This window comes from Protopterus annectens, chromosome 1.part0 (genome assembly GCF_019279795.1).
Source record: "Protopterus annectens isolate FY-2018-M chromosome 1.part0, PAN1.0, whole genome shotgun sequence".
Classification (NCBI taxonomy): Eukaryota; Metazoa; Chordata; order Ceratodontiformes; family Protopteridae; genus Protopterus; species Protopterus annectens.
In genome coordinates, this window is record NC_056725.1 from 1,826,739,682 (window position 1) to 1,826,767,066 (window position 27,385).

Consider the following 27,385-nt stretch of genomic DNA (forward strand, 5'->3'; position numbering starts at 1 on the left):
AAAAGTTATAATTTGTAAGCCGTTAGTCTGTCTAAACATGGCATTTCTTTATTTTTTTCCTCCATAATTAAAAAAGGATATCCTTCTTCCCCGTGTATTGCATAAATTCAGTCTTGATTATATGTACTGATGAGGCTGATGGATGAACAATACCCAAAGTGCAGAACATCTGTTTTCCTAGACCCCCCCCCACCAAAAAAAAATGTTGACATTCTGAGATTTGATGATAGATGAATGGACCCACTTAAACACAGTTCCTTTACTTAAGCCTCAGTGCTAAGGCATTGACCAGAGGCTCATTATAGTAGCTTGTCTGACACAGAAGACACACCACATTCTTGCCCATGGTTCCATGTCAGTTACATTCCACTGATGATGCCTGGGATGGTCCTACCATGAAGTTTGACACTACAACTGCTCAGACCTGACCCCCTTCAACCAGTCTTACTGTAGTTTGGATCTCTCCATCCCACTTTAATTCCAGACATCTGAGTCATTCTTGACCTATGTTACCACCTCCACACATTATTTTGTTATACCCCCAAACTCTACTGCAGGTGGATGTCTGCAAGTGTTCCTCAGCTGTAACTCCCCTTTCCATGTGTGCCTTTCATCACTGTCTGTCTGTTCTGTCCTTTACATACACTTTCTGTCCTTATAACCTTCCTTGTTTCTCTGTCCCAGCACCAGTTTCTCTTGTTTCTTATCTCCTACCAACTCCATTGCTTTTGCATGTCTATATTAAAATGGGGTCTATCTTAGAAAATATGTCTCTTTATACACTAAGTATGACTCTGTACAATTCTTTAACACCTATCTTTGTCTTTATTCTCATACCTATTTCTTCTACTTTCATACTGTGCTAGTCTTTTCCATTTCTCTCTCTGATATTAGTGCTGTAGGGTAGAGTCTTGCGGTCCTCTGTCCACACAGCACTGAGGCCATTTATCCAGCCAGTTTAGGTAGCTGGTGGTTACTATTGGTTTGATTTATTTGTCTTTTCCACTTTGTACACAATACTGACTCACCTACTGTGAGATATCTAATTAAAACTGCTATGGTGTTGCCTATATACACCTTGCCTGGAATTCTGAATCCATCTTCTGGTAAAGTACCATTCTACAGAGTACACATCCAGTGTTTGCTGCTGTATGTATGATGCTGCATGGATTGATGATCATTATCATCAACCCACTTTTTCTCATTTTCTACTTGGGGTTGGGGTGTAGTTTAAACCATTGCCATCTCTCTCAATTCAGTGCCACACTGCTGCCTTCTTTGACACTTATGCCTGACTGTCACAGATCTTCTCTCACATAATCCATCCATCTCTTTGCTGGACACCCTTGTTTCCTCTTACCCTTTTCCTGTCTGTCCCAAATCTTCTTCACCAGATGGTCTTCTTACTTGCTGCACAAGTGGCTGAACTACCGTAATCTGTTCTCTTTGATCTTTTTTGCAATTGCAGCTACTTTGACGTCTGATCTTCTATCCTCATTTCTTCATCAGTTCCACAGTGTGTATCCTGTCACCTATCTCAGGCACTTTTTTTCCATCACCTCTAGCTTCCTTATCGACTCTGTCTTTACTGCTCAGGTTTCTGAACCAGGACAGGTTAGGTACTGTGCAAAATCTTGGTGCAGCTCTTTGGGGTCTTGCCCATTTCTATCTGCAGTGTGATCTCAGAGTTGGTATATATAATTAGCAGGGGGTGGGGTCTTGCTGTCTTGTGAAAGCTTCTGTTGTTGGTATAGTACAATGTTAGCCTGGTGTGTGCCTGTTCAATGCTGACATTTGCTAATGTGAGACTTTGTTTATTTGAATGTTCGGCATTCCAGTTTTGTTGTTTTGACATTCAATGTTGTGGTAATTTGTTCTTTTGATATGGCTCTGTATATACATATATGTATATATAAACCTTGTTACCCTGGTAAGTTGCAGAGAGTCTTTAAAGTCTTGACTCAGGCAAGTAAATAAAAATGCAGCAATGTACTGTTATTATCTATCTATCTATCTATCTATCTATCTATCTATCTATCTATCTATCTATCTACCTAAATGTCCATAAACGAGCACAAAGACGACACCTTAAGTACAAACTGCTAGACGGCCAACAACCGTCTATGTAATGTAAAATAATGCAGCAGGTAAACACAACTCGAACCAGGGAAACAAAATGTTTAATAAAGCAAGGCAAACGAAAAAAATCTATAAAATTTGTTTTAAAATAACTTCTAGTTAAGCGCTTTCATCTATCATACAGACCTCTTCAGAACAATTCATTCATAAAACGTACATGGTTTATAAAAACTTTTTGGTGCCAAAGCAGCCATCAATTCAAAGATTTAAAGTACTAGTGTAGATAAATATTCTAAAATATGTGTCATTACACATATATAGATATACATATATATATATATATATATATATATATATATATATATATATATATATATATATATATATGTGTGTGTGTGTGTGTGTGTGTGTGTGTGTGTGTGTGTGTGTGTGTGTGTGTGTATAGAATGTTTAAAATATAATGTGTATAAATTGTTTAGGGAATGTTTTAAGAGTCATTCTGGTAATGACACATAGTTTAGAATATTTATCTATACTAGCACTTTAAATCTTTGAATTGATGGCTGCTTTAGCGCCAAAAAGTTTTTATAAACCATGTACGTTTTATGAATTAATTGTTCTGAAGATGTCTGTATGAACAGATGAAAGTGCTTAACTAGAAGTTATTTTAAAACAAATTTTATAGATTTTTTTTGTTTGCGTTGCTTTATTAAACATTTTGTTTCCCTAGTTCTAGTCATGCTTACCTACTGCATTATTTTACATTACATAGATTGTTGTTGGCCGTCTAGCAGTTCGTACTTATGGTATCTATCTATCTAGCTAGCTATCTATCTATCTATCTACCTATCTGTTTGTCTATCTCTCTGTCCATCCTTGAATTGTTTGATAAATGTGTGGGTGGATTGGAGCAGGACCTTTTTTTGCCATTGCCTAGGCTGCATGACAGATACAAGAGCCACCAACATTAAGATACAAATGCCAAATAATATACGTATATAATATATGATTCAGAAATTTGTGATAAGATACACAGATAAATATAATGCACATACAATATTTACAGTGTATAAGTACATTCTTCAGTAGTTTATTAAATCTTCAAATAATAAACAGAGATAAGATGTGCTGCATTAGTAACAGTCTGTAGCTACTGTATGTGTATATATATATATATATATATATATATATATATATATATATATATATATATATATATATATATATATATATATATGTGTGTGTGTATCAGTTTACTATCATTATGTTGAAGTGGATTCAGATGAATCCATTTAAACGAAAGGCAGGGGGTCGAATGGTGACAATGTCGAACCTGACATTGCCGAATTAAAAATCTCGCCCTTATCTTGACCCATGTTAAAGCCCATTCCGTGGTCCCATTTGAAACATAATTCGGCAATGTTAGGATTCGGCAATGTCAACTTTCGAGGATGTGGGTTGATGTAAGCAGCGTTCAACCGAGTCCAGTCCAACATAATGATAGTAAACCGTATATATCACTTACTTACTAGTAAATTTGTTCACTGCCCTGTACTTTCCACACACACCCTGAAGTCCTGATAAAGGTGTTTCTTAATCATTTGCCAAAAGACCTCAGGGAACAGGGATGAAGATAGGGTTGTATTTGTGTATGTTTTCTTAACCTCTACACCTTTCTCCAATATTACACACAGTTTAAGTTTAATTTTTATCCCTTCCTCTGCTGTGTCTTATTCTGCCTGTTTTCTTCTCTTTCAGCTGTAGACAGTAAAACGAAATATTTATATAATGCATCACCATCACTTTCCTGAAAACTTTACCAATATACTTACTGACAGCAGTCATCGACAACCAAGACCCCCCCCCTCCCGTGGAAAAAAAAACACATTTAAAGTATGATTAATGTATCACTCATAAGCTATTGATGTACTCTCTATTTAATGCATTTCGTTATCTTAAAGTGTTCACACTACTAGAGGGCTCCAGCCTCTTCCACTAAAATTAAATTACCCAATAGTTACTTTGCTAACTATTGCAAATAAACATTAGGAAAATGTATTGCTTAAGTACTCCATTTCTAATAGTAACATCTTATACTAGCTGGAAGGTCTAAAACAAAAATATACTTGTGGTACAGTCCCTTAAAAATGTGTGTATAGGTCAGTCTCCTAATGTAAATCAAGCTGAATAAGATAGTTTACCTCAATATCCTGACTAACATATTACTGTCTGCTGCTGTTTTCTTTGCTATGAGAAATGTTTGCAAAAAAAATGTGCTTGTTGTTGATTAATCTCTGTAATATTGCCTTAATAAGCTGACTTTACTTCTCAATGTAGCTTCACTGGCTGTTTCTCTTGAGAATGCAGTACTCAGTGTGTGGGTTTTGCTCTGTTCTATCCTCAGTCTTCTCAGGTTCCACTACGCTCCCCTAATCAACCCACAATTCCCACCCAACCCCACTAATCCTAGATTTACTCCCCCTGGATATAACATAACTGGGTCAGACAAAGTAAGAAAAAGAGGAAGTAGAGTAGCAATTATATTCAAAATCACCTGAGAAGTAATCCTCAAACTACCCTAAAATTTCAAAATGCAGAAATTCTCATTATCCAACCCAAACTCAATAACAAAAAATCAATCTACCTAGTAGGACTATACATTCCCCCTGGAAATAATCTAGCCTCAATTAAAGAAACCCTTCAGTGGCTTTATCACAGTATAAAAAAGAGACCATAATCCTAGGTGACATAAACATTGACTAGAAACAAAAAAAAAATTCCTCACCTGGCTTAAACTTATTTGTTTTTTTTTTAATTATTAAATGTCAATACCAGGATGCACAAAACATCTATCAAGAAAACCACAATAAATTGGATTCTTTCAAATAAGCCCCACAACATCAATACCACCAAACCCTTTCCAGACAGTATTAGGGACCAACTACCCATCCACGCTGGCAGCTAAATTTTCAGAAGCAAGTAACATATAAATAAGTCCATAATCTGCAGAATTTCAATCCTGAATGGTTTACTGCAACTCGAAAGCAATATAACTTTAAATTGCCTAAGAACATTTACACTAAATGAGGCAGTTACTCGTTTTAATCATATCTTCTTAATTATCCTAAATAAGCAGGCCCCACTCAGAAATAAAAAGAGTCAAATCCATTACAGCACCCTAGGTAACAAAGACTACTAAGCATCTACTATTAAATAGAGACCGGGCCTGGAAAACATATACAAAAAATAAAACTTAGCTAGCACTGCAGAACTATAGATATCTCAGAAATCTCACAAAAAATACTTAATGACAAGAAAGAATATTTTTAAAACATGCAAAGTATCCAACAAAATAACTCCAAACTGTTCTGATGGTCCTTAAAGTCAGTGCACAAACCTAGGCAATCATCTACCCCCCAAACCCATCCACAACCTCTAAATATCCAGGTACTACAGCAATTTAATTCAACACACACTTTGTAAATTCTAACTAATCACTAACCAAACAAAAATCCACCTCATCCCTCACTATTCCAAATCCCCTACCAGCAACAAAGTACTATTTAAGCTTCATAGTGTAATAGTGTACCTACCTCAACAATAAAAGAATACCTACTAAAAATGAAACCAGCCACCTTGGCAGCCAACAAATTACTAGCAAAGTACCTCAGAATAGCAACATAAGTTTTAGCATGCCCAGTCTCCTTACTTATTAATAGATCTATAAAGAAAACCATGCCCCCAACATCTGGAAAATATCATACATCATAACCCTACATAAAAGCAGAAATTCTACTGACCTAACCAACCACTATCCAATACCAATCCTCCAAGCCCTATCCAAGATATTAGAAAAACGCAGCCACACCCAGTTGCTCAAATACCTCACCAACCATAACCTAATCTCCTTGACCCAACATGGCTTTCAGCCTAACTCTAGCACCATTACTGCTCTTTTAAACTTTACAAACACAGTTAATCAACTCTTAAACAATGGTAACCTAGTCTCAACAGTATTCCTAGCCTAATCTAACGCATTTGATACTGTCTTACACCAGAAACTCCTTGAAGAACTAGGCTCTCTAGGCCTTAATACGCATCACTAACCTGGTTCCACAGCTATTTTACCAATAGGAAACAAGCTGTGAAGTGGCAACAACACCTGTCTGATTTCCTCACCATCACAGTCAGTGTCCGTAGGGGATCAATACTCGAATGCCTTATTCTCAACATCTTTACCAATATTCCACACCACCGCTAAACAAGTTACCCCGGTACAATATGCAGATGATGCCACTCTCATCTACACAGCCCAAACACTAGCCTGCCTACAAGAAAACATCCAAAAGGCCTTTCTAGCCATGGAAACCTGGCTAGATAGCTCAGACTTGCTCTTAAATGCTAAGAAAAACACAACTGATGCTTTTTACACCTCAAACCTATTCAAACCAAAGCAATCTTTTCTTATCCTATCAGCCAATAAAACAAAAAAAGACTATGTCACACAGGCAAAAACCCTGGGAGCAACACTTAATGATAATCTCAGATATGACCAGCGCTTACTCCTAGCCATCAAAAATCAAACTGGAACTCGGATCCCTCTAAAGGGCTAGGAAATTCCTCACAAATAACTCCAGAAAAAACAGCACAAACATACTTACATTCATCTTTACTTTATACCTCACCCATCTTTATAAAATTGCAAAATTTGCTACAAGTAGTCCTAAAAAAATTGCATAGCACTAAAAGGAATATTATAACCCTGTACCACTAATCAAGCCCTACAATTTCAGCAACAAAGCTTTTCTATCAAATAACAGCACAGGAGACTCACTAGACTCTAACCAGATAGCAAAAATCTGGAACCTAATCCCCCATGAAATAAAATATGTAGACACACTGCACTCTATAAGCTGCATTCAACTGACATGAGATTTTGGAGCATCAGTGCAATGCAAAAAGATAAGACTGCCCTGACTCCTTGAATTTCTAGATAGCTTCAGTTGTGATACTACAGCAAGAGTTAACTATGTGCTAGATGTCTGAAACAATTTTAGGTTTAGCTGCAATGCCAAACAATGTTTATTTTGTTAATACATCATTTCTCCATAGTTCTTTCTGCTTATGTCACATGCCTGTGGTTCAGATAGTAATACGATACTCAGCCACAGTGGATGAAAATAAGTTAAGAACATAGGGAAGGATCACACCTCTCAAGCTCTTAGAGCAAGAAATATGGACAACGCCATAAATAAAAGTGGGACATTTTTTTAAATATTGCTCTTACAAACTTAGAAAGTTGATAAAATAACGGGTTTTGCATTAGCATGAATTTTCTGAAGGGAATCAAGTCTGAAACTCAAATGTTTGTCATTATTTTCTAACTTCAATCTTTAATAATTTGCCGCTAATTTGCCAGAAAATTACAATTTTATGAAAATCTGACCAAAAATATGAGGTAAAAATCTGGGCATTCTGCAAAAATCTGTACAGTTGAGAGATATAGGAAGGACCTAAACATCTACAGACAAAACAAGCATTTAGATTTGGACGGTACACAGTGAAGTCAAGTGAGTAAAGTACAGGTTACATTACTGACCCTTGTAGGAGAACTAGACTTTTTTCTAGGTCTGTAGGCTCATAGGTTAGTATTAGGCTAACTGCCCTTATGGACCACTTGATGCCTAGCCTATTTTCCAGTTAGGGACTTTGAATAACCTATCTTATTTGGTGTTTAGATTAACCACACATTCCAAGGTCTATATTTATATTAACCCTAGTGATACTACCTTGGATTATACCACACATATTTAGAGGGGGCCCATGCATGTGATAAAGCATTTAGGAATTGCCCCTGTGCATTAATAGTGCAGGGGATAGCCATGGGGTAAATTTCCTGTTTCCCATCCATAGTTCCAAGTTGCTCTTGAATATGGACAGAGATGAGCATTGTTTTATGTGGCGGGGAGTCTGTTCCAGAGTAGTGCTATGCTCTATGAGGTATATCTGTCCCCTCCAAGTCATTATATTAAATGTGAAGAAAAAGTTTATTTCCCTGGACTGACTATTGCTGATGCCATTTTACTTGGTGATGTATAGGAGGTCCATCAGTACTGGTTTGGAGGATGCCTTGTATGCCAGACACAGGTCACCTGTTAGTAGTCTATAACAGACCGAGTACAGAGACAAGGCTTTTAGATGGTCAATATTGGGTAAATTGTTTAAACTTTGTATCCTTTTTGTAAGGTGTCCCTATGGGTATTCCATATGTTGCATCTTTAGGACAGATACATGCAAAACTGTGTGTTATTCTCAATTACTGGCCTTATGGAGGCTGAGTAAAGGGAGACAATGACATCCCTGGACCTAGAGGCAATATCTTTGCTTATCAGCAGGGCAATATACAAGGATTTCTTTACCGCAGTAGACTCGTGTTGGTTGAAGTTTTGGTTACTATGCAAATAAGCTCCCAAATCCCAAACAGCTGGATCTACTCTTATGAATGTATTATAAATGTGGTAGTTCCACGGAAGAGGCAACTTCCCAAAGGATGCAATAATGCATTTTTTTTTTTTGTTTTTTTGCTTTAGTCCATGATTCTGGCACCAGCTATTTGTTTGGGAAAAATCTTTCTGCAGGTTCCCTATTGAAATGTCAACACTCAAAATGCTGAGTGCTGACAAGCAGCAAAAAAAAAAAAAAAAATACCAAAAACGCAGGAAAAGAGTGAATCTCGAAAACTGTTGTTTTCCTTTATACTTCTTTTTCCCCTGCACCTCTGCACCCCCCAAAAAATATATATATGCCAACTCTGACACTGCTAGCTCCCCAAGAAAAGGGAATATTCAGAGAAATAGCATCTCGGACTTAGTATATGTAAGCCCGTTCTTTCAGCCATTCATTCTCCATATTTCAGGACCATCCTGACATTTCAAATGGTCTTCCTTTTGGGGTTTCAATAACGGTTCCTGTCATGCAGTCATCTGTAAACTTCGTCACCCAGAGCCCATTGGTACTGGCTTTTACTTCAGAGAAATTGATGTCAAAAAGGAGAGATACTAGCACTGAACCCAGGGGGATTCTACTGGTGACTGGTGGGGGTAGCTTTCCCTGGTTTGATTTCTTGCATTCTATCAGTGAGCTGGTTCACAATCCAGTGGGTGGTATAGGGGTTAATTCCTAGTTTACTTAGCATATGTACTATCCCTAGGTGGGGGATTTTGTCAGAAGCTTTGGTCAGGTTGAGGCAGGTGGTGTGTACTGTTTTATCTTTCATTGCTTTGGAGACTTTTTCAAAAAAGTCCAGCAGGTTAAGTAAGTATCACCTTCGTTTGACAGATCTGAACTGAGAAGGGTCCAGAATTTGAAAGTTCCCTATATTCATATTAATTCCATGATAAATCTTTCCATGGCTTTACATATGAGGCTGGTCAGATTATTGGTCTGTAATTGCCTGTATATGTGAAAGGTCCTCTGTTGTACAGTGGGATGACTGTTGCTGTTCTCCATTCACTTGGTACAAATCCTGTATGGAGACTGAGCTTGAATAGTGCTGTTAGGGGTGTGGCTAAATCTGATGAAGTCTTTGTTGGACAAAAATGCAATTATTTGGCAAGTGTTAATGTGTTTATAAGGCTTTTGAGACTTGCTTTTTGGATTACGCGTATTTGGATTAATAAATTTACTACTTTGCACTTGTCAAGGGCTGGTCATCCTTCCTTGGTGCCTGTTTTCAAATTTCACCTCCCCATCACCCTCAGTTATCCCTCAAGAAATACCTCTATCATTCCACCACCAGTTATCACCAAAAAATTGGTTGCCACTGTGATCTTTAAAGCTATATAGACAGCTTCAATTGGTACCAATGATATACCAGGTTGCCTCTTAAACAGCTTGAATCAGGACTTAATAGGTCCATTACGATCTCTATTTAACCACAACCTCTGGATTGGCTTTGTCCCGGTAGAGCTGAAGACAGCAACAGGCATCCCTCTACATAAAGAGGGATCATGTACTGACCAGAGACATTGCAGACTCATAAGTTTTACTAGTCTTATATGCAAGGCTATGGAAAGAATAATCATGGATCTGATAGACAGTGACATAGAAAACCTCCAAACACTAGACTCAACTCAATTTGGCTTTGACAAGGACAGGTCATGCCAACTAAATCTGGTTAACTTCTTTGAGAAAGTAACTGGGTAACATGGATGAGGGTAAAACAGTACATAATACCTACCTTGACCTGGCCAAGGCATTTGTCACCATTCCCCATTCAGGTATTATAAATAAACTCACAAAACTGGGCATAAATCCTTACATCACCAGATGGATTGCTAATTGGCTCACAGACAGGACACACGTTAAAGTGGGTGAATCCAGATCCAGCAAGAGTCCATTTACTAGTGCGGGCCACAGGGCTCCATGCTGGGATGACTCCTGTTCAGAATTTACTTCTCTGAAGTCGAGGCTAATGTGAAAGGCTTCTGGATAAAAAAGTTTCCTGACAGAAACAAGATGGGGCAATCATTGAATCTCCCAAGGATGTAGATCTCCCTCGGGAGACTGATGCCAGAGCCATGGTCTAAAACTAAATATGAAAAAATGCATAATCATACCCTTTGAGAAGTCAAATACCACTGCAAATTACAGCATTAATAGCATGCCCCTAGGAGCAGACTCAGAGGGAAGAAATCTAGCTACACAGATAGATAGTAGCCTCAGCTTTGACCACCATGTTTCCACAGCAGAGAGGAAGTCCTTCTATGTGGCACAGCTTATAAGTAAAGGAATGGCATGCAGATTCAAGTAACTTGTAGTCCCCCTGCACTCATCCCTCATTAGACCAATAATTGAATACAATGTACCATTTTTCATGTACTCGACTAGGCACTTACAACTGCTGAAATCACCTCAAAGATTCCTCACAAAGAAAATAAATATTGTAAACAACATGCCCTATGCAGATAGGCTAAATGTCTTACCCTTTACTCTGTCTCCTACTGACAATTAAGGGGTGACCTATGCCTAACTTACAAGCCACTCATGAATCCACCCTGATGGAACTTTTACCCATCCACAAAGCAAACAACATGAGGATCCCCTAATCTAGGCATCTAAACCTGGTCAGTGACTCAGATATGCTTGAGAAACAGATATGTGCCTCAGAGATTGTCCCTTCCTTGGAAGAGACATCCTATTCATGTTAAATGGGGACCTCCTCTGGCCCTCTTCAAATGCAGTTTGGATCAGTGGATGGGGAATCACAAATCCCATGCCATTCTCTAGCCCCTATAGGCCATATTTTGGGTAAAATCAAGTAATATTGGTTCGGCTTGTAAGGGCTATTAAGCTGTCAGTCTAGTAATCTCCTATGAACCTATGAATCTATTTATCAGTCAGTATGTTATCAATATCCTCAACTTTGGTGAAGGTAACATTGGTAATTATCAGCTCAGTGAATTACTGTGTTGTGCTCCTGATGTTACACATAGCTGAAATGGCCTCATGATTGTCTTTGACTTGTCTGGCTAGTTTCTCCTTAACTTTGGTTATAGTGGATTTAATTAGGCAGCTAAGTTGTTTGTTTAGTTTAGTGATGAGGGCTTTATCATTCTGCATATTACTCATAATAATAAAATCCTCTTCCTTTTATTGTATAGCTTGTTGATATAGTTCCTTCAGGGAGATTTGTTTCTGAGGTTTGCCTGTGTTTGTTTATGTAGGGAACAGCTGCATCTATGCAAGTGCTTATATGCTTGTACAGTTTAGTGGTGTACATTTCCACATACTCAGCAGTTATCTGGGTTTGGTAGAGATCTGAAGCTTGCCAATGTATTTCTTAGTAGTAGATAGTTTCTCTTAGAGAAAGAGCCATGGGCAGAGGGGCCTTTGGTTTCAATCTTGTTTTGAAGGTGACAGCTTTATGGTCAGCCCTAAGAAGGGATGATGATACAAATGGAATTGTGCAAAATGCCTCTGCATTAATAAGGATAAGGTCTAAGAAGTTGTCCCCCCTAGTGGGAACTCTGACTTATTGTTCCAAGGTCTTTGCATTAACAAAGTCCTCGATTCTATGTGCACTAGTGGTGATTTTGGTTTCCTAGTCTATAGAGTGGTAGTTTAAATCACTTAGGAAAATGTTATTGAGTTTAATACTCAGTGACTCCAGTTCTTATAGATAGGCTTCGTGGCTTTCTTGAGTCATAAAAGGAGTTCTATAGCTAGCTGATATATAGTAAGTGATCTTTCTGGTTGTAATTTAGAACACAAGGAAGCTCTAGTTCATCATGATGCTTTGTCAGCCTTGATATAAGTATTTCCTGGATGAATATTGAGACACCTCCACCATTTTTCCTCTTCCTGCTCAGCGGCTGGTCTAAAAGTGTGGAAGACATTATAGCTCTGAACAGACAGAGCACTCTTCACCATTTTAAGCTATGACTCTTTCACTATACAGACGTCTACATCCTCCAGGATGAGGAGGGTTTCTGGGAGTGGAGTTTCTTGTTTATGCTCCTAGCATTGTTTAGTACACTTGCATGTTTTCCTTTCCTTGTTTCATTATGTTGGTAGGTTTACCTGCTTGGCATTTTCTAAAATCTGGCACTGTAGGGGTGGAGAATGTCTTTGTCAAAATTTGAAAACGTAGAAGGGAGAAATACAGGCCATCCCTGTTGAAACAGCATGGCCCGATGATCATATCTTCCCAGACTGACAGGTACTGTATTCCTTTTGAGTGACACTAAAAACTAAGTTCATATTTCAGCATCACCCCTGAAGAAGGTGGAATAATCTTCAGTGCTAGGTATATCTAAAGTCACTGACACCCACATGTACTACAACAGAGTCTTACCCGGACCTGTTGTTCAAGGACTTAAGTGCGCATGTGAGTTGGTGTACCCTGGCACCAGGCACCAGAAAAGTAGCAAACCATTACTCCTTCCATGCTCAACCTAGCAAGGGGTGCATCTGTATGTCTTACTATGAAGTTATTGATAACTAGAATATTAGGCTGGGCAGATGCCTGCCTTATGGGTTCAGTATCTTGGACTTTGGGTCTCACTGCAGATCAAGAAATAGTATTGTTGAGGGTGCTTAGTGCCTGTATAACATCCTGAAAGCCTTTGAGGATTAGACAAATTAATCTTTAGAACCTCAGCATAACAAGGATTATATGTATTATATTGGTCATAATGAGGTGTGGTGTGTGGTGTATTCCCGACAATCTTGATGTCTGAATTGTCTGTGAGATTTTTGCCTCCATTGACACTAAATATGCGTCTCTCTCACACACTGCATTGTGTTATTTATGTAATAGGTTATCAGATAGAATGAGATAATTCCTACACTGTCTCAAGATACACATCTCAATCAGGCTAGCTACAGAAATAGTGGGGAAATGCTAGTCCATGGTTTTCACAGAAATGACTCAGGTGGCCAGTATGACACTAATTGTTGTTAGGTTTGTTTCAGGATGCAGTGGTACTTTAGGTAAAATTACTAGTAAGGAGTAGGGGGATGCAGAGTTACTTGGACTGGGATATTCATATGTTCTGGAGCAGTTACAGCATAGGTACAGGATAGCCTCTGAGGCATATGAAGCCAGCCATAAGTCTACCAATATGTAGTCTCAGCATTAATGCCTCTCTAAGAAAGCTAGCTTTTCTTTTCCATTTTTTGATAAAAATGTTGTTTAAAATACCTGGAGGATTTGAGATCAGTGCAAATCATCCCTCTTAGTTCAGGACTTTCTGTGCTTCTTAGAGTATTGAATGAAAAACCCTGGATGAGCACAGTTTAGTGTAGATTATAGGAGATGAGACAGAGAGGAATCCAATTAAAAAATAATAATAATAATAAAATAAAAAGTAAACCCAGCCAATGGAGCTCTGTGCTCTGTGGGTTAGAACTTGTATCAGCTATCTCACCACTATGACTCTATGCTACAGGTCAAAGATCCCAGGTGGGCTAGAAATTGGGAGATTTACTTTTTACAGTAGGCGAAAGTTTGTTTGTGTCTTTAGGCTTTTCCCGGTTAGGGGTCGCCACAGCAGAACTCCAGTCCACTAATGATTGGCAGCTGATTTTTACGTACCGGCTTGCCAGGCCTGACGCACAACCTTCAACGAAGGTACGCCCATTCACGCATGTCTCTAGCTGAGAATCGAACCAAACAGCGACTTACTATGAGGTGACAATGCTACCGCAAGTAAACAGTGCAATTGCTGTATCAAACAGGAGAGAGCAGCAGGGAGAGCAATATCTCGTAGCAGTTGTGCCTGATATGTTATAACAGTGTAACAATCAAAGAACAGTAAGACAGCAGCTGTTTCAGCACACAGTAATCTCTGTAAGTGTATTTTAACTAGACAAACAGAATAAACAATCTTTACAACAGGACTGCAATATAAACAGGGGAATGCATATTGATCCTGCAGTGAAATTACACCACTGCCACTATTTTGACTAGAACTACAAGACTATGGTCCCAGATCAGGCAGAAATGACAAGCAGATGTAGTTATGTAAAAAAGAAAGTAAAAAAAATGTAAATTTGTAAACAAGGCACTGATCCTATAGCATATCACAATGCTGCCACTACTGCAAATAAAACTACAAGACTATTGCACTAGACCAGACAGGAATTGCAGCCAGTAGCTTTTTAGGAAAAATTAACAAAATGCATTAAAAGTAGAATTAACAGCATTTAAAAACAGGGCAGAACCGCTGGTCCAGGACAATATCTACCTCTGGGAATGTTTGATGTTATAAAAAGTAGTAGAGAATCATCAGACAACCTGTGTAGAAGGTTCTATAGGAATGAAAATATGCTAATTGGTTCTCTGAGAGAGCAGCAGATGCATGGAACAGACTACCAAATTACATTAAAGCAAGTGCTAATTTAGATATTTTTAAGAGTATCCTGGATGTTTTTTTATGGAACAACTGTTTTGGTATACTGGCAGGCTAGAAGGGCATTAATGCCTATGCTCGAAATATGTATATGTTTGTATGTGTCCATTCAATGTAGCATCAAGAACTGTTACCTGGGCAGTTTGTGCTTTGCTATTATTAAACAGCTAGTCCTGTAATGAACCTCTTTTGGAGAAAAATGATTGCCTAGCTGTTTCCACAATACTCTGAAAGAAGCAGAGGGTGGTAACAGCAGCGTTCCTTCTTGTTCATATCCTGTAACATTAGTGCAGGTTCAAGTGACCATAGAAAATGCATTAAAGTCTCTTCTGAAAGTAGATAAGGTACTTGTTTAGTTTTTTTTCTGCCACTGTGTCTATACTGGAAAAAAATTACAAAACAAACTCCAAGTGTATTTGTAGCCACTACTCCAAAATGATTTAGCAACCAAAACAAGAAGAATTAATGGGTTCCTATCACATAGTCGAACTTGTCGAGACCATAAGTTTGAACTTGTACAAGTTTGAGCATTTCAATGGAAATCTCCGTAAGGGGAGGTTTCTGTTCTGTTGAATGAGGTGCGATCTCGGAGTTGGTATATTTAAGTAGCGGGGGGTGTGGGGTGCTTGCTCCCCTGCTTACAACAATTTATTTTGTTTTTCCTTCTTTTTTTTTATTCATAGCTGAAGTTGTGTAACTTTGAATGGAATGGTTCTTACATTTCGTGTTCGAAGTTATAAAACTTTGACTATGTGATATAGACCCGAATTAATATCCAAACGTAAAAAGGTAGGGCGATGCACAAAACAATCAATGATAAATTCTTTTAATAAAAAATGAAATATTTCAAGTGATAAAAAAAATGATTTTGCACTTTTGTACCATCAAACACATGGCTGCCCACATAATCAGTTAGACAATACAAGATTGCTGTAATAAAAATTCTACTTTCTACAAAGCATAACATTTTATATATATATATATATATATATATATATATATATATATATATATATATATAGTAATCAGATGCAATGTTAAGTATAATATATTGTAAGTGCATCAGTAATAAATACACATCAATTTTTTTTTTAATTTTGAATTACTTTAAAGGGTCTCTGCCCTTTTGTTAGCAAGCATCTAATATTAACTTTTTCATTTAAACCTGCTAGGTCATGTGACCTTAATTTTGTTTGTCACCATGCACTCCACATGGATTTCCCCATTGCCAAACAAAGGGCCAGTGTAAATTTTCTCTGAAACTGAAATTAATTTTTTTTAAAAACCAGTACAAGCCACACTATTTCTGGCTAAACCAATTTTCATATTGTTTACATTAATGGTATAATTATGCTCATATACTTGTTCCCTTAGGAAGCATTCCATTTTACCTGCATAAAAAGCACTGCAACAGTAGCAAATACTTACATATACTATAGCCTTAATAGCCTTAATCCCACAGCTTTAGGGAGAAAAGTTATTCCCCGGGATTCAATAAACTCCATGCAGGAATACTGCTATTCCTGCACAGAGTGAACAATGTCCATTTCCGCTTAGCTTTAACAGCAGTGCACCTTGCATATTCATGAAGGCACTCTACTGCTAAGGCTAAAAGGACATGAACACTACTAAGTGCAGAGGGTGTGTTTAAGTAGTGCACACACAGCTAACATGCCCCCTGCACTCAGAAAGTGCTGTATAGCACTTTTTAAAAGCTTTTCGGTGTCTGTGGACACTGCAATCAAATAAAATAGTAATACAGTGTCCACAGACACTGAAATAGATAGGGGATCAAGAAATTAATGGAGGGGGTGTGTGACAGGTATTGTCACACATCCCTTGCATTGTAAAAGTGCCATACTGTACTTTGCAAGTGTTTTGAGTGTCCACGGACACTGAAAGTAGGAAGTCTGGATAGGAATCAATGTAGGGTGTGTGTGACAAGTACTGTCACACACCCCCCTACATTGTCAAAGTGCCACTTTTAGTGTCTGCAGACACTGAAAGCAGCTATCCCAATAGGAAGCAATGCAGGGGTTGTGTGACAGGTACTGTCACACACCCACAGCATTGCGAAAGCCGTACAGCCACACCCCTCAACTGTACAGGTTTCCGCAGAATGCCCAGATGCCTGCCTCACATACTGCTCATCCTCCTAGAGCAAGAAATCTGTACAAAACCATAAATAATGGGGGGACAAAGGCCCAAAAATAGGGACACTTTTTAAATATTGCTTTTACAAACTTAGAAAGTTGATAGAATAACAGGATTTGCATTAGCATGGATTGCCTGAAGGGTATGAAGTCTGAAACCCAAATGTCTGTCATTATGTTCAGACTTAAACCCTGAGTGATTTGCTAATGATTTGCTAGAAAACCACAGCCACATGAGAAATGGACCAAAAATATGAGGCAATAAGCTGGACATTCTGCAAAAATATGTACAGTTGAGAGGTATGCTGCCTCAGGATTTTGGTGTGTTCCTCAAAATATCTGTCCCTACCCAGGACATAGCAGAGGACTGGAGTCATTACATAATTAGAAACATTTGAGGTTAAGACTCCACATCCATTGGAAAAGTAATGCTAATGCAAAACCTATTATTCTACCAACTTTCTAAGTTTGTAAGAACAATATTTAAAATTTGTCCCTAAGTGTCCCCTTAGAATTGCCCTTACTGTCACTAAAAAGGAATATTGATGCATATACATAAAGTGATTTTATTAATATCCCTTTTTTTCCATCCTAAGGTATCTATTATCATAGCTGAGTGGGTTTGGTTGTTAAGGCCCGCTGCTCAGCATTGCTTAAACATCTCATAGCAATGCTGAGCAGTTGGCCCTAACACGCAACTGTATAGCTCAAATTTCAATGATGAGATAGTGTAGTGGTTAAAGTCCTGGCTTTGCATGCAGGCATTTATGGTTCGAGTACCATAGGTTCATAGGTTCATAGGCAGGTACTAGGCTATTGGCCCTAGGGCCTATATAAGCCTAGCCAAATGGTACCCTGGCTTTTGCCACCCAAAAAAATTATTTTCCTGTGCCCCTGCAAGCAGAGCCACAGAAGTGATCACCAGGGTGATATTCCTAACTCCCATCCAATCATCAAGATTTTTCTTGAAGAGCGCTAATGAGGAACTTTGTTTGATATAGATAGGTAGTTTGTTCCAGAGTATGGGAAGTCTCTGGGACAGGAATCTATCCCTCCAGCATGTTCTGTTTATTGTGGTGACAAGGTTTAGGTCCCTAGAGTATGTAGCTCAGAGGGATTGGGATTTCTTTAAGTGGAGCATGTCCAACAGCTCTGGGTTTGACATAGCTTTGTATGTCAGGCAGAATTCACCTCTGAGTAGGCGATATGAGACAGAGTAAAGCTGGAGTTTTTTTGAGATGGTCTGCATAAGGCATTTGTTTGAGGCTGGTAATCCTCTTTGTGAGGTATTTCTGGGGCCTTTCCAGTTGTTGTTGATGTCTTGTGAGGTATATACCAAAAGGGGTGTTGTACTCTATAGTGGGTCTAATGAGTGATGAGTAGAGGGGAACAATGACCTCTTTTTTCCTGGATGAGAAACCTTTTGTGATGAGGTGTGCCATGTAGAAGGATTTCCTGACTACTGTGGCAATGTGATTATCAAAGGAGAGACTACTGTCCACCTGTGTCCCAAGGTCTCTTATCACACTTTCGGTGTAAAGTAGACTACCACCTCTGTGGTAGTTCATGGGTACAGAGTTTTTGCCAAAAGGGATGACAGTGCACTTTTTGGCATTGAGCTTTCAGCCATGGCTTTGACACCAGGCATCTGTCTCAGTCAGGTACCAAGACAGTTATTTTATTTTTACATGGGAAAGCATTGTTAAAATTAATTTTTTATGTTAAATTATGTAGTAAGTGATATTCATCACCCAGAGTATTGTGGCTGTTCCAAAATGGAAGTGTGAGTACATATAACATGTGAAATCACCCATGTATACACAAGTGTCCCATACATTACAGTCACACCCAAGGTAATCTAATGAAAGCACATAGGGGGATATCGTGTAAAGTAACTCATATACACTAAATAATATGTTAGTAATGATGAATTAATCTACATTCCTGATATCTTTAAAATGGAAACTGAGCAATGCTAAGCAGTGCTCAGCAATGCTTAATCAGTTTAAGCATTGCTTAGATGTACATTCTAAGCAGCAGTTAGCTCAGCTAAGCGGATTTGCACACTGTTAACCAGTGCTCAGCATTTACCACTTTAAGCACTGTTCAGCTTATCTTAGCATATTTGCACACTGCTTAGCTGAGCTTAGCATTTTCAAAATGGTCCAATGACAGCAAAGGGTGGAAATATGGCCTTATTTAAACCACACAGATGGGAATACAGCCATAACCTGTTGTAGTCTGATCTCTGCAGGAACCATGTCAGGTGTTGGAGAGGGCTCACACTTCTGGGCACAGCTGGGGCATTTTAGAGTCCAGGGTCATGGCTGGGCTCCTTGTATCAAACCATGATGACAGACTGCTGCAGGGCCAGTACTAGGACTCACAGTATAAAGTGGAGGCCTGGGACCATCTGGCACACGACCTCACCAGTGCCACTGGTATCTACTGAACTGGTGAGCAGGTACGGCATCACTATGCTGACCTAAAGCAGAGGGGGGGACACTCTTGGCCCAATGGATTTAAGATGCTTGGGAAAACCATACTCCATGAAGTAACTTAGGCTGTTCTGAGAACCAGATAGTATGCAAAACAGTAGAATGTGGAGCTGCAAACCAAGATATAAAGGAAATATGAAATATTGTATGTACTAAGTTCTGAACCCTAAATACTAATGTCTACAGTATTATAGTGTGTCCCCTGCAGAATTGCATTCTTGTGCTTACCTTTGCTTCCCAGATTGTATTATTTCAAAGGGTTAATACACAATAACTATCTACCATGCATGAATGTCAGGATTACAAGGGCAGACTGTCTAACCCAGAGAGTATTAGGCAAAAATCAGTCAAGCAAAATACATCAGTTTCCCAGTAGCTCAGGATGATGGACAATAGCCCTGTTGTTCATTTTAGCACACCCATACATGGTTCAAATCCAGAGACTGGTATTGAGATGTGCATGTGTTTGTGTGCGCATATATATATATATATATATATATATATATATATATATATATATATATATATGGGTCCACTACAGAATCTCGAAAGCTCATAATACCGAAGCCCATAATCCTGAGCCCAAAATCCCGAAAATTCAAAATCCCGAAAGCCCAAAATCCTGAAACTCAAAATCCTGAAAACACAAAATGGACATACGGACGTCATTGTGGCTTTGCTATTGTTAGCCCTGTGGTGTTAGGTCATGCGTTGGGTTCAGGTAAGTGTGTTGGTTTTATGTTAGGGTTAGGGCGGTTTAAGTGAGTTAGGGTTAGGGCGCAGGTTAGGCATGTATGCAATAGTGACAAATATTGGGGTTGGGGCGGTTTAAGTGAGTTAGGGTTAGGGCGCGGGTCAGGTGAGTGTGCGATAGTGATGGACCTTAGGGTTAGGGTTAGGGTCAGGGTCAGTTGGTAGATATTAGTGTCTTTATATTGACATATTAGCATTATTTGTGTTTTCAGGATTTTGAGTTTCTGGATTTTGGGCTTTCGGGATTTTGAATTTTCGGGATTTTGGGCTCAGGATTATGGGCTTCGGTATTATGAGCTTTCGAGATTCTGTAGTGGACCCATATATATACCTACATATATATCTATCTATCTACATATATATATATATGCACACACACACACACACACACACACACACACACACACACACACACACACACACACACACACACTAAAGAAATCCTAAATATTTGTAGAAACAGTCAGAAAGTGCTAACAGATATTTTCTCCAAAAGTCTTACAGGTAAAGAAATGTGTGTAGTAGCTGTATGAAGGGTATACTAATACACTGTGTGCAATTGTTCCACTGTCCAAACCCATATGCCTGCAAATGACAGCAGGATAGGTACATATACGATGCACTCTCCCCGATACATGTCCCTCAAGTGTCATGCTGTCATGGCTAGTGGTCACTGCTGCCAAAACCTTGGACACAGATAGGAATCCAGGGAAGTATGCCAGTAGCAGACTCACACAATATCAGTTCAGGGTACCCCTTTTCTGTCAGCTATGTAACCCTGACATGTACAAGCCTCATCCAGTAATGTAGCCATTGTCCTCCCAGTCTGCCCCACACCATTACAGATTGACAGTCTAATAGGTATGTATGTGCTACAGAAGCTATGGGTCATAGGTAGATGTAAAGTAAGGGCATGAGCTATGACAGAGTTAGATTGTTGTGCGCCCTACTTGAGATTATACTTGAGAATAATGTGTTTATTTTCCATCAGAAACATTACCTACAGAAGATTGGTGGGGCAATGGGCACAGCCTGTGCCAATAGCTACACCAATTTATCGCTAGTTCAATGGGAGACAGAGTATATTCTGTCTAACAATGTTTTCTGTACCTCGATAGTTTGGTATAAACATTTTGTAGATGGCATTTTTTTGTTATGGAATGACACCGAGGAACGTTTGCATGGGTTCTTGAGATATATAAATACTTTGAATACCTTTCTTAGGTTTACACATAACTATTCCCTGACTAACATTGAGTTCCTAGATGTAAGAGTGGCTAGAGATGACATCTGTTCAGTTTCAACAACATTATATAGGAAACCAGTAAGGAAGAACAATCTCCTACACAACAAGAGCATGCATCCGAAACACACTAAACGGAATGTATTAAAAGGACAGATTTGCCGCATTATGCGTTTATATAACCATGATGAACAATTGAGAGCTGCCTTGGGCATGTTGAAACAAGAATTTATAGATAGAGGCTATAAAGAGCATGACATCGATTTTGAGATCAGAGAAGCATGGAAACATAGGCAAGATAGGTGTGCACCTTACTACACCAAGAGAGACATTGAGCCTCGATCAGATAATAGCGGAACACCAGTTCCCCTTGAGCTACATATGAGAGATGACATAGTTAGAATGCCTCTTACTTTCTCCAGTAATACTCAAGTGGTTTGTGACATCATCAAGAATAATTGGGATATTTTATCTACCATAAGTGAATTAGATGGATTGATAGGTAATACACCTCAATTTTCCTTCCGAAATAATAAATCCTTGAAAAGACACTTATGTTATAAGACTAATGACACCCAGAGAACTACCACATCTGATTGACTAGGGACATATAGCTGCAGCAGGTGCACAGCCTGTACCTATATTCACAGAGGCGCAGTCATTGTACACCCCACGTTAGGTTTTCACATTAGTTGTAACTTCTACGCTAACTGTACAACAAAGAATGTTGTTTATTTTTGTTATTGCACAGAATGTTACTCTTTTTATAAAGGAAAAACTAATTGTTTATTTAAGGAAAGGGTCCTAGAACACCTCAGAGATATAAGAAATTGTAAAGAGAGTAATGCCTTAGCCATGCATGTTAAAAAGGAAGGTGTCAGTCATATGTTTAAGTTTCTAGTTTTAGAGATTGTTAAGATGAGTATGAGGGGAGGTGATGCTAGAAATTAAACCGAGAAGGCTGAGCAGAGGTGGATACTGCTACTTAATGCTGACACACCTCCAGGTTTGAATAGCAGGATGTCACTTAAACCCACCCTCAAACCAAGGAGTTTGAAATATTGAATTTATAATATTTTAAACACAAATTTTATATTTTTTGTTATTCTTTATAAATATAATGAATGTGCCTATTAATTTCTGACTTGTAGGTTGGTCATATATGTGTGTGTATATATATTTCCTAGATGTATATATGTATATAGATATATTTTTATAAGCATTTTCACAAATGTGTACTTACCCTTTTAAATTTTTTCAAGTGTTAATTAGTATCTCAGTGATTGGACAGTTTGTATTGCATCACGAATATAAAATGGGTATGTTTGACTTTATATGTAATCTGATGAAGCAACTGTTATTGGTTGTGAAAGCACTTACTTCTCTTCTATCGAAGATTAAAGTTTTTATGCAATTGTACTGCCATCTATAACCAGCGTGTTTCTACGTTCACAGAGTATTGAGTATCACTGTTGTAAAAAACGGAAGCCTATACATTTGTTAATGGAATTTTCTCTCTCCACCCACCCCTCATCTGTATCAATAATTATTATTCATATATTATGGGTATGTTGTTCTCAAAACCTATTGTTGGGACATGTGTTCTATTATTGTTGATATATTTACTTGGTTGCATATTAATATACCTTGCTCAAATACTATCATTTGTGGCCTATTCCTGTCAATGTAACTTGCATGCTATTAAATTTCTTACTATTGTTCCATTTATCCATGTGTTATGTTTGCTATGCAACTGTTTCATATCTGCTGGTTTGGGTTAATTGGAACACCCATGCATACTGTTATAACTAATTTTGAAATGTTTTGTTTATGACTAACCAATATATCTTGGATAACCTCAACACCATAGCAAGTTTGGGAAGGCAGATCCCCTCGGATCTGCCTGTCACACCCAATCTGGCAGTGGCACCGGGCCCCAGCACGTCTGGCACCCAACCTGAAACTTCCTCATCTGCTGGTCCTGCACCATCCTCCGGGTGGAACCACCTCAGGGGATGGGGCCCATCTTCTCCCTAGGCGTGAACGCGGAGAGGAGCCTGTCACCCACTGCAAGTTTTCAGGGTAATGTGTGCAGCATCATCCGCAAGGAGTTGGATAGATGGCTGCGCCAGAGGGAGGGCCACCTGGTGCATGTCGAGGGACAGGCTACCTCTCCTGTCTGGCCCCAAGTACAGCCACCTTCAGGGCCGTGAAGGTGCAGTGGTGACTGCCCATGGGTGTGGACCTCAGTCCCACTGTATCCATTTGGCGGCTCATGGGCTTTGGATTTCCAGCCACTCTCCCTGTCAAAGGTATTTACCCCCTCATGTGTCATATACTACCCCTATCTGCTATCTTGTCTGTCTTGTCTGTCTACCTCCCCAAACATACCTATTGCTCTATCCCAACATCCCACTCTCGCCTTAAAAAAAGGGCATCTGCCCCCCAAAAAAACATTGCCCCATACATAGCTCTACATTTTTCCCCCATGTACAGTGAAATTAATCCATCTACCCAAACATTATTCTACAAATGTTTTTCACCAACACCCCTCCCCATGGGGTGTGAGGCTGTAAATTCCAAATGCTACACATTATTCACAGCTGTTGCTGCAGAAGAAATGTAGAGCTATGGTCCTTCCCTACACTTATCCTGCACATCCTTAGCTGGTTTTCCTAATGTTTTACCCCCTGCTTCCTCCATTTCACCACTTTCCTATCACCCATTTTTCTTTTCTTAAAATTAAAACTAGCGTGGGAGTAAGCGGTGCTAAGTGAATCTAAGAGGACTTAAGCATCTGTTAGCATCGCTTAGCTTCATACAAAACCATGCAAACCTACTTACAACTGCTTAAAAGTGTTTTAATCACTCTGTCTGCATCAGCCCTTGTTCTGCACAGCAGCAAAATAACCCTACCAAGTCTCAAACCCAGGACACTGTGCATTACAATCACATCAATTTACCACTACACCATCTTATCTGCAGGAGTTTGGAATGCTTTTACAAACATATCATGCATTATGGTCATTTAACATGAATGGAAAAAAGTCAACACTACCAAGCCTTGAACCCAGGACCTACAATCACAGCAACATACCCTTATACCATCTGAGCTGTAGTTTTTACAAACATATCATGCACTACAGTCAGTTAACATAAGAGAAAAATGCATATTCATACTACTCTTATATATATATATATATAGGTATATATAAATACATACATATATATATATATATATATATATATATATATATATATATATATATATATGTGTGTGTGTGTGTGTTTGCATATATACATATAGATATATATAGATATATAGAGATATATATATATATATATATACACACACACACACACACACACACACACACACACACACACACATATATATATATATATATATATATATATATATATATATATTAAAAACAACTTCTTACTGCAAGACATCTGCAAAAATCCTGACAAAGTGGGGGGATAAAGGACAAACATATTTGAAACATGGCTGTTATATGCCTAGAAGTCTGCTAGAGTAGTCTGGTTTGATTTAGCAGATATTTTCTGATAGATTCCAGGTCAGAAACACAAATGATTGTCATCATTTACTGATGTCAATGCTCATATCATCCCAGTGATTTGTCAAACACCCACAACTGTTATGGGGAACAGACCAAACATATGAGCCACACATCTGGACAGTGTCTAGACATCTGGACAGTGAAGAGGTATGACTGTAGTCATGTAACAGAAGAGAAAAAACACTGAGAGCTGCCAACTATTTCACCCAGCACCTTCTGAACCACTTTAAGTTCAACACGACACTACCCCAATTCATCTCTGGGGAATTACCCATGTATTTGCAAATATATCATGCACTACAGGGATGTAACTGTAGGGAAATGCAGACATTGGTGAGAAATTGTCCACTGACAACTATTTGCACCACAGTCACAGCAACATACTAGTACCTCAAATGAACTCTAGAGTATAACAACTGTTTGAACAAACACATACTGATTGCCAGTCACACACTACACTTACATATACTGCCCAAACTCACAGTCTTCTGGGAATCTTGAGGTGTTACAGGACATTATTCAGTCTGGCCCTACAAATATATACATCTGACAGACCACCAGCAACTGTAGCAGCATGCACAGTCAGATAGAAAAGGATCTATGACACTCACATCTGCTACTGTCCCTACTCAGCCCAACAAACATTTATACACAACACTGCTACACAATCATGGCAGTCTGTTAACAATGGCCAGGCATACATAACTCTCAACTGTACAGATTTCCACAGAATATCCAGTGGGAGGGACCATATTTATGGTCACTGCTACATACCACTTCCAGAAGTCTGCTAAGTCACTGGGATGATATCAGTAGTACAGTCACTAAATAATGATTATACCATACCTCTGAACCTCTTACTGCAAGACATCTGGACAAAGCCTGACATACTTGGGGAACAGGGGGCCAGAAAGATGGACATATCTCACATAATAGTGTTACAAATTGAAACAGTTGTTGGTGTCACAGGGTTTGTTGTAACATAACATCCCCAAAGGATATGATGTCTAAAACACAAATGAATGTCAAAATTTACTGACTACAATCTTCACATTATCCTATTGATTTCTCAAAAACAGAAATTATCTGAGGAACAGACCAAGCATAACAGGCAAACCTCTGGGCAGTCTGTGGACATCTGGATAGTTGAGAGGTATGTCAGAGACATATCACTGTCAGATGTCAAGTCACATAGAAAATGCATGTCCAGACAAACCTTGCTAATCTAGCAATCTTCTATGTGTATAACATCAGTACTTGCTTACAATCTGTACCCAATTCTGGTGATTTGTCCCACATGTTGTTGGGCTGTCCCCACATGTCTTGTTCTGAGAGGTATTTCTACCTACCGTCTGTGAAGCTGTTGCCCCCATACCTCCATAATTTCCTCCACATAGGCAAAGAAAAGGGGCAAGGCCCACATGAAGGACTTAATTAGAGCACTATGTTGCTATGGCATTGACAACACAGCTGCTCTGGATGCAAGTAGCAAGTGGAGACACCAATTGGTGCACAGGCCATTACCTGCTCATGGGCATTACCTACAAAAGGTAAGCTGCTGCCTGTGCAACATAGGGCTGAACATATCTACACAAACAAAGACTGTGACTACTCAAACCTAAACATTTGCATTATTCTGAGGGAACCCTTCAGCACTATAACAGGTATGTCAATCACTTAACCTTGTAATGGAATGCATAAGGGGGGATGCAATAATGTGAAATAGGACGTTAAACACTAGGTCACTACAAGGCCTGCTGGACTCACATGCTGCTGTCCAGCACCTATGGCCATTCCTGCTTGCCCTGTCTGCAGTGACATGAATCGCAGCACTGGCCCCTGACTCACCCCAGCAAAGGTCAGCTCATGCATGACTACTACTGGAGTGTCTGTTGTCCAATACTGACTGTGACACTGCTAGGCCAGCGACCTGGGATGATGTAAATATTCATATGTCACTTGTGAATGCTACTATGATACATATGCTTGCCTTACAAATGTAAGAGACTTATATAGGGTATGTGCATAGTAAGCAACAGGTGCAGAAGTGTGTGTTGAACTGTATGTTATATACTGAGCCCATACCTGTCAACTATCTAGAGTTTTGCAGACTGACTACATGTCTGCCTCATATTTGTAGTCAATGCCTCATACAGTTGTG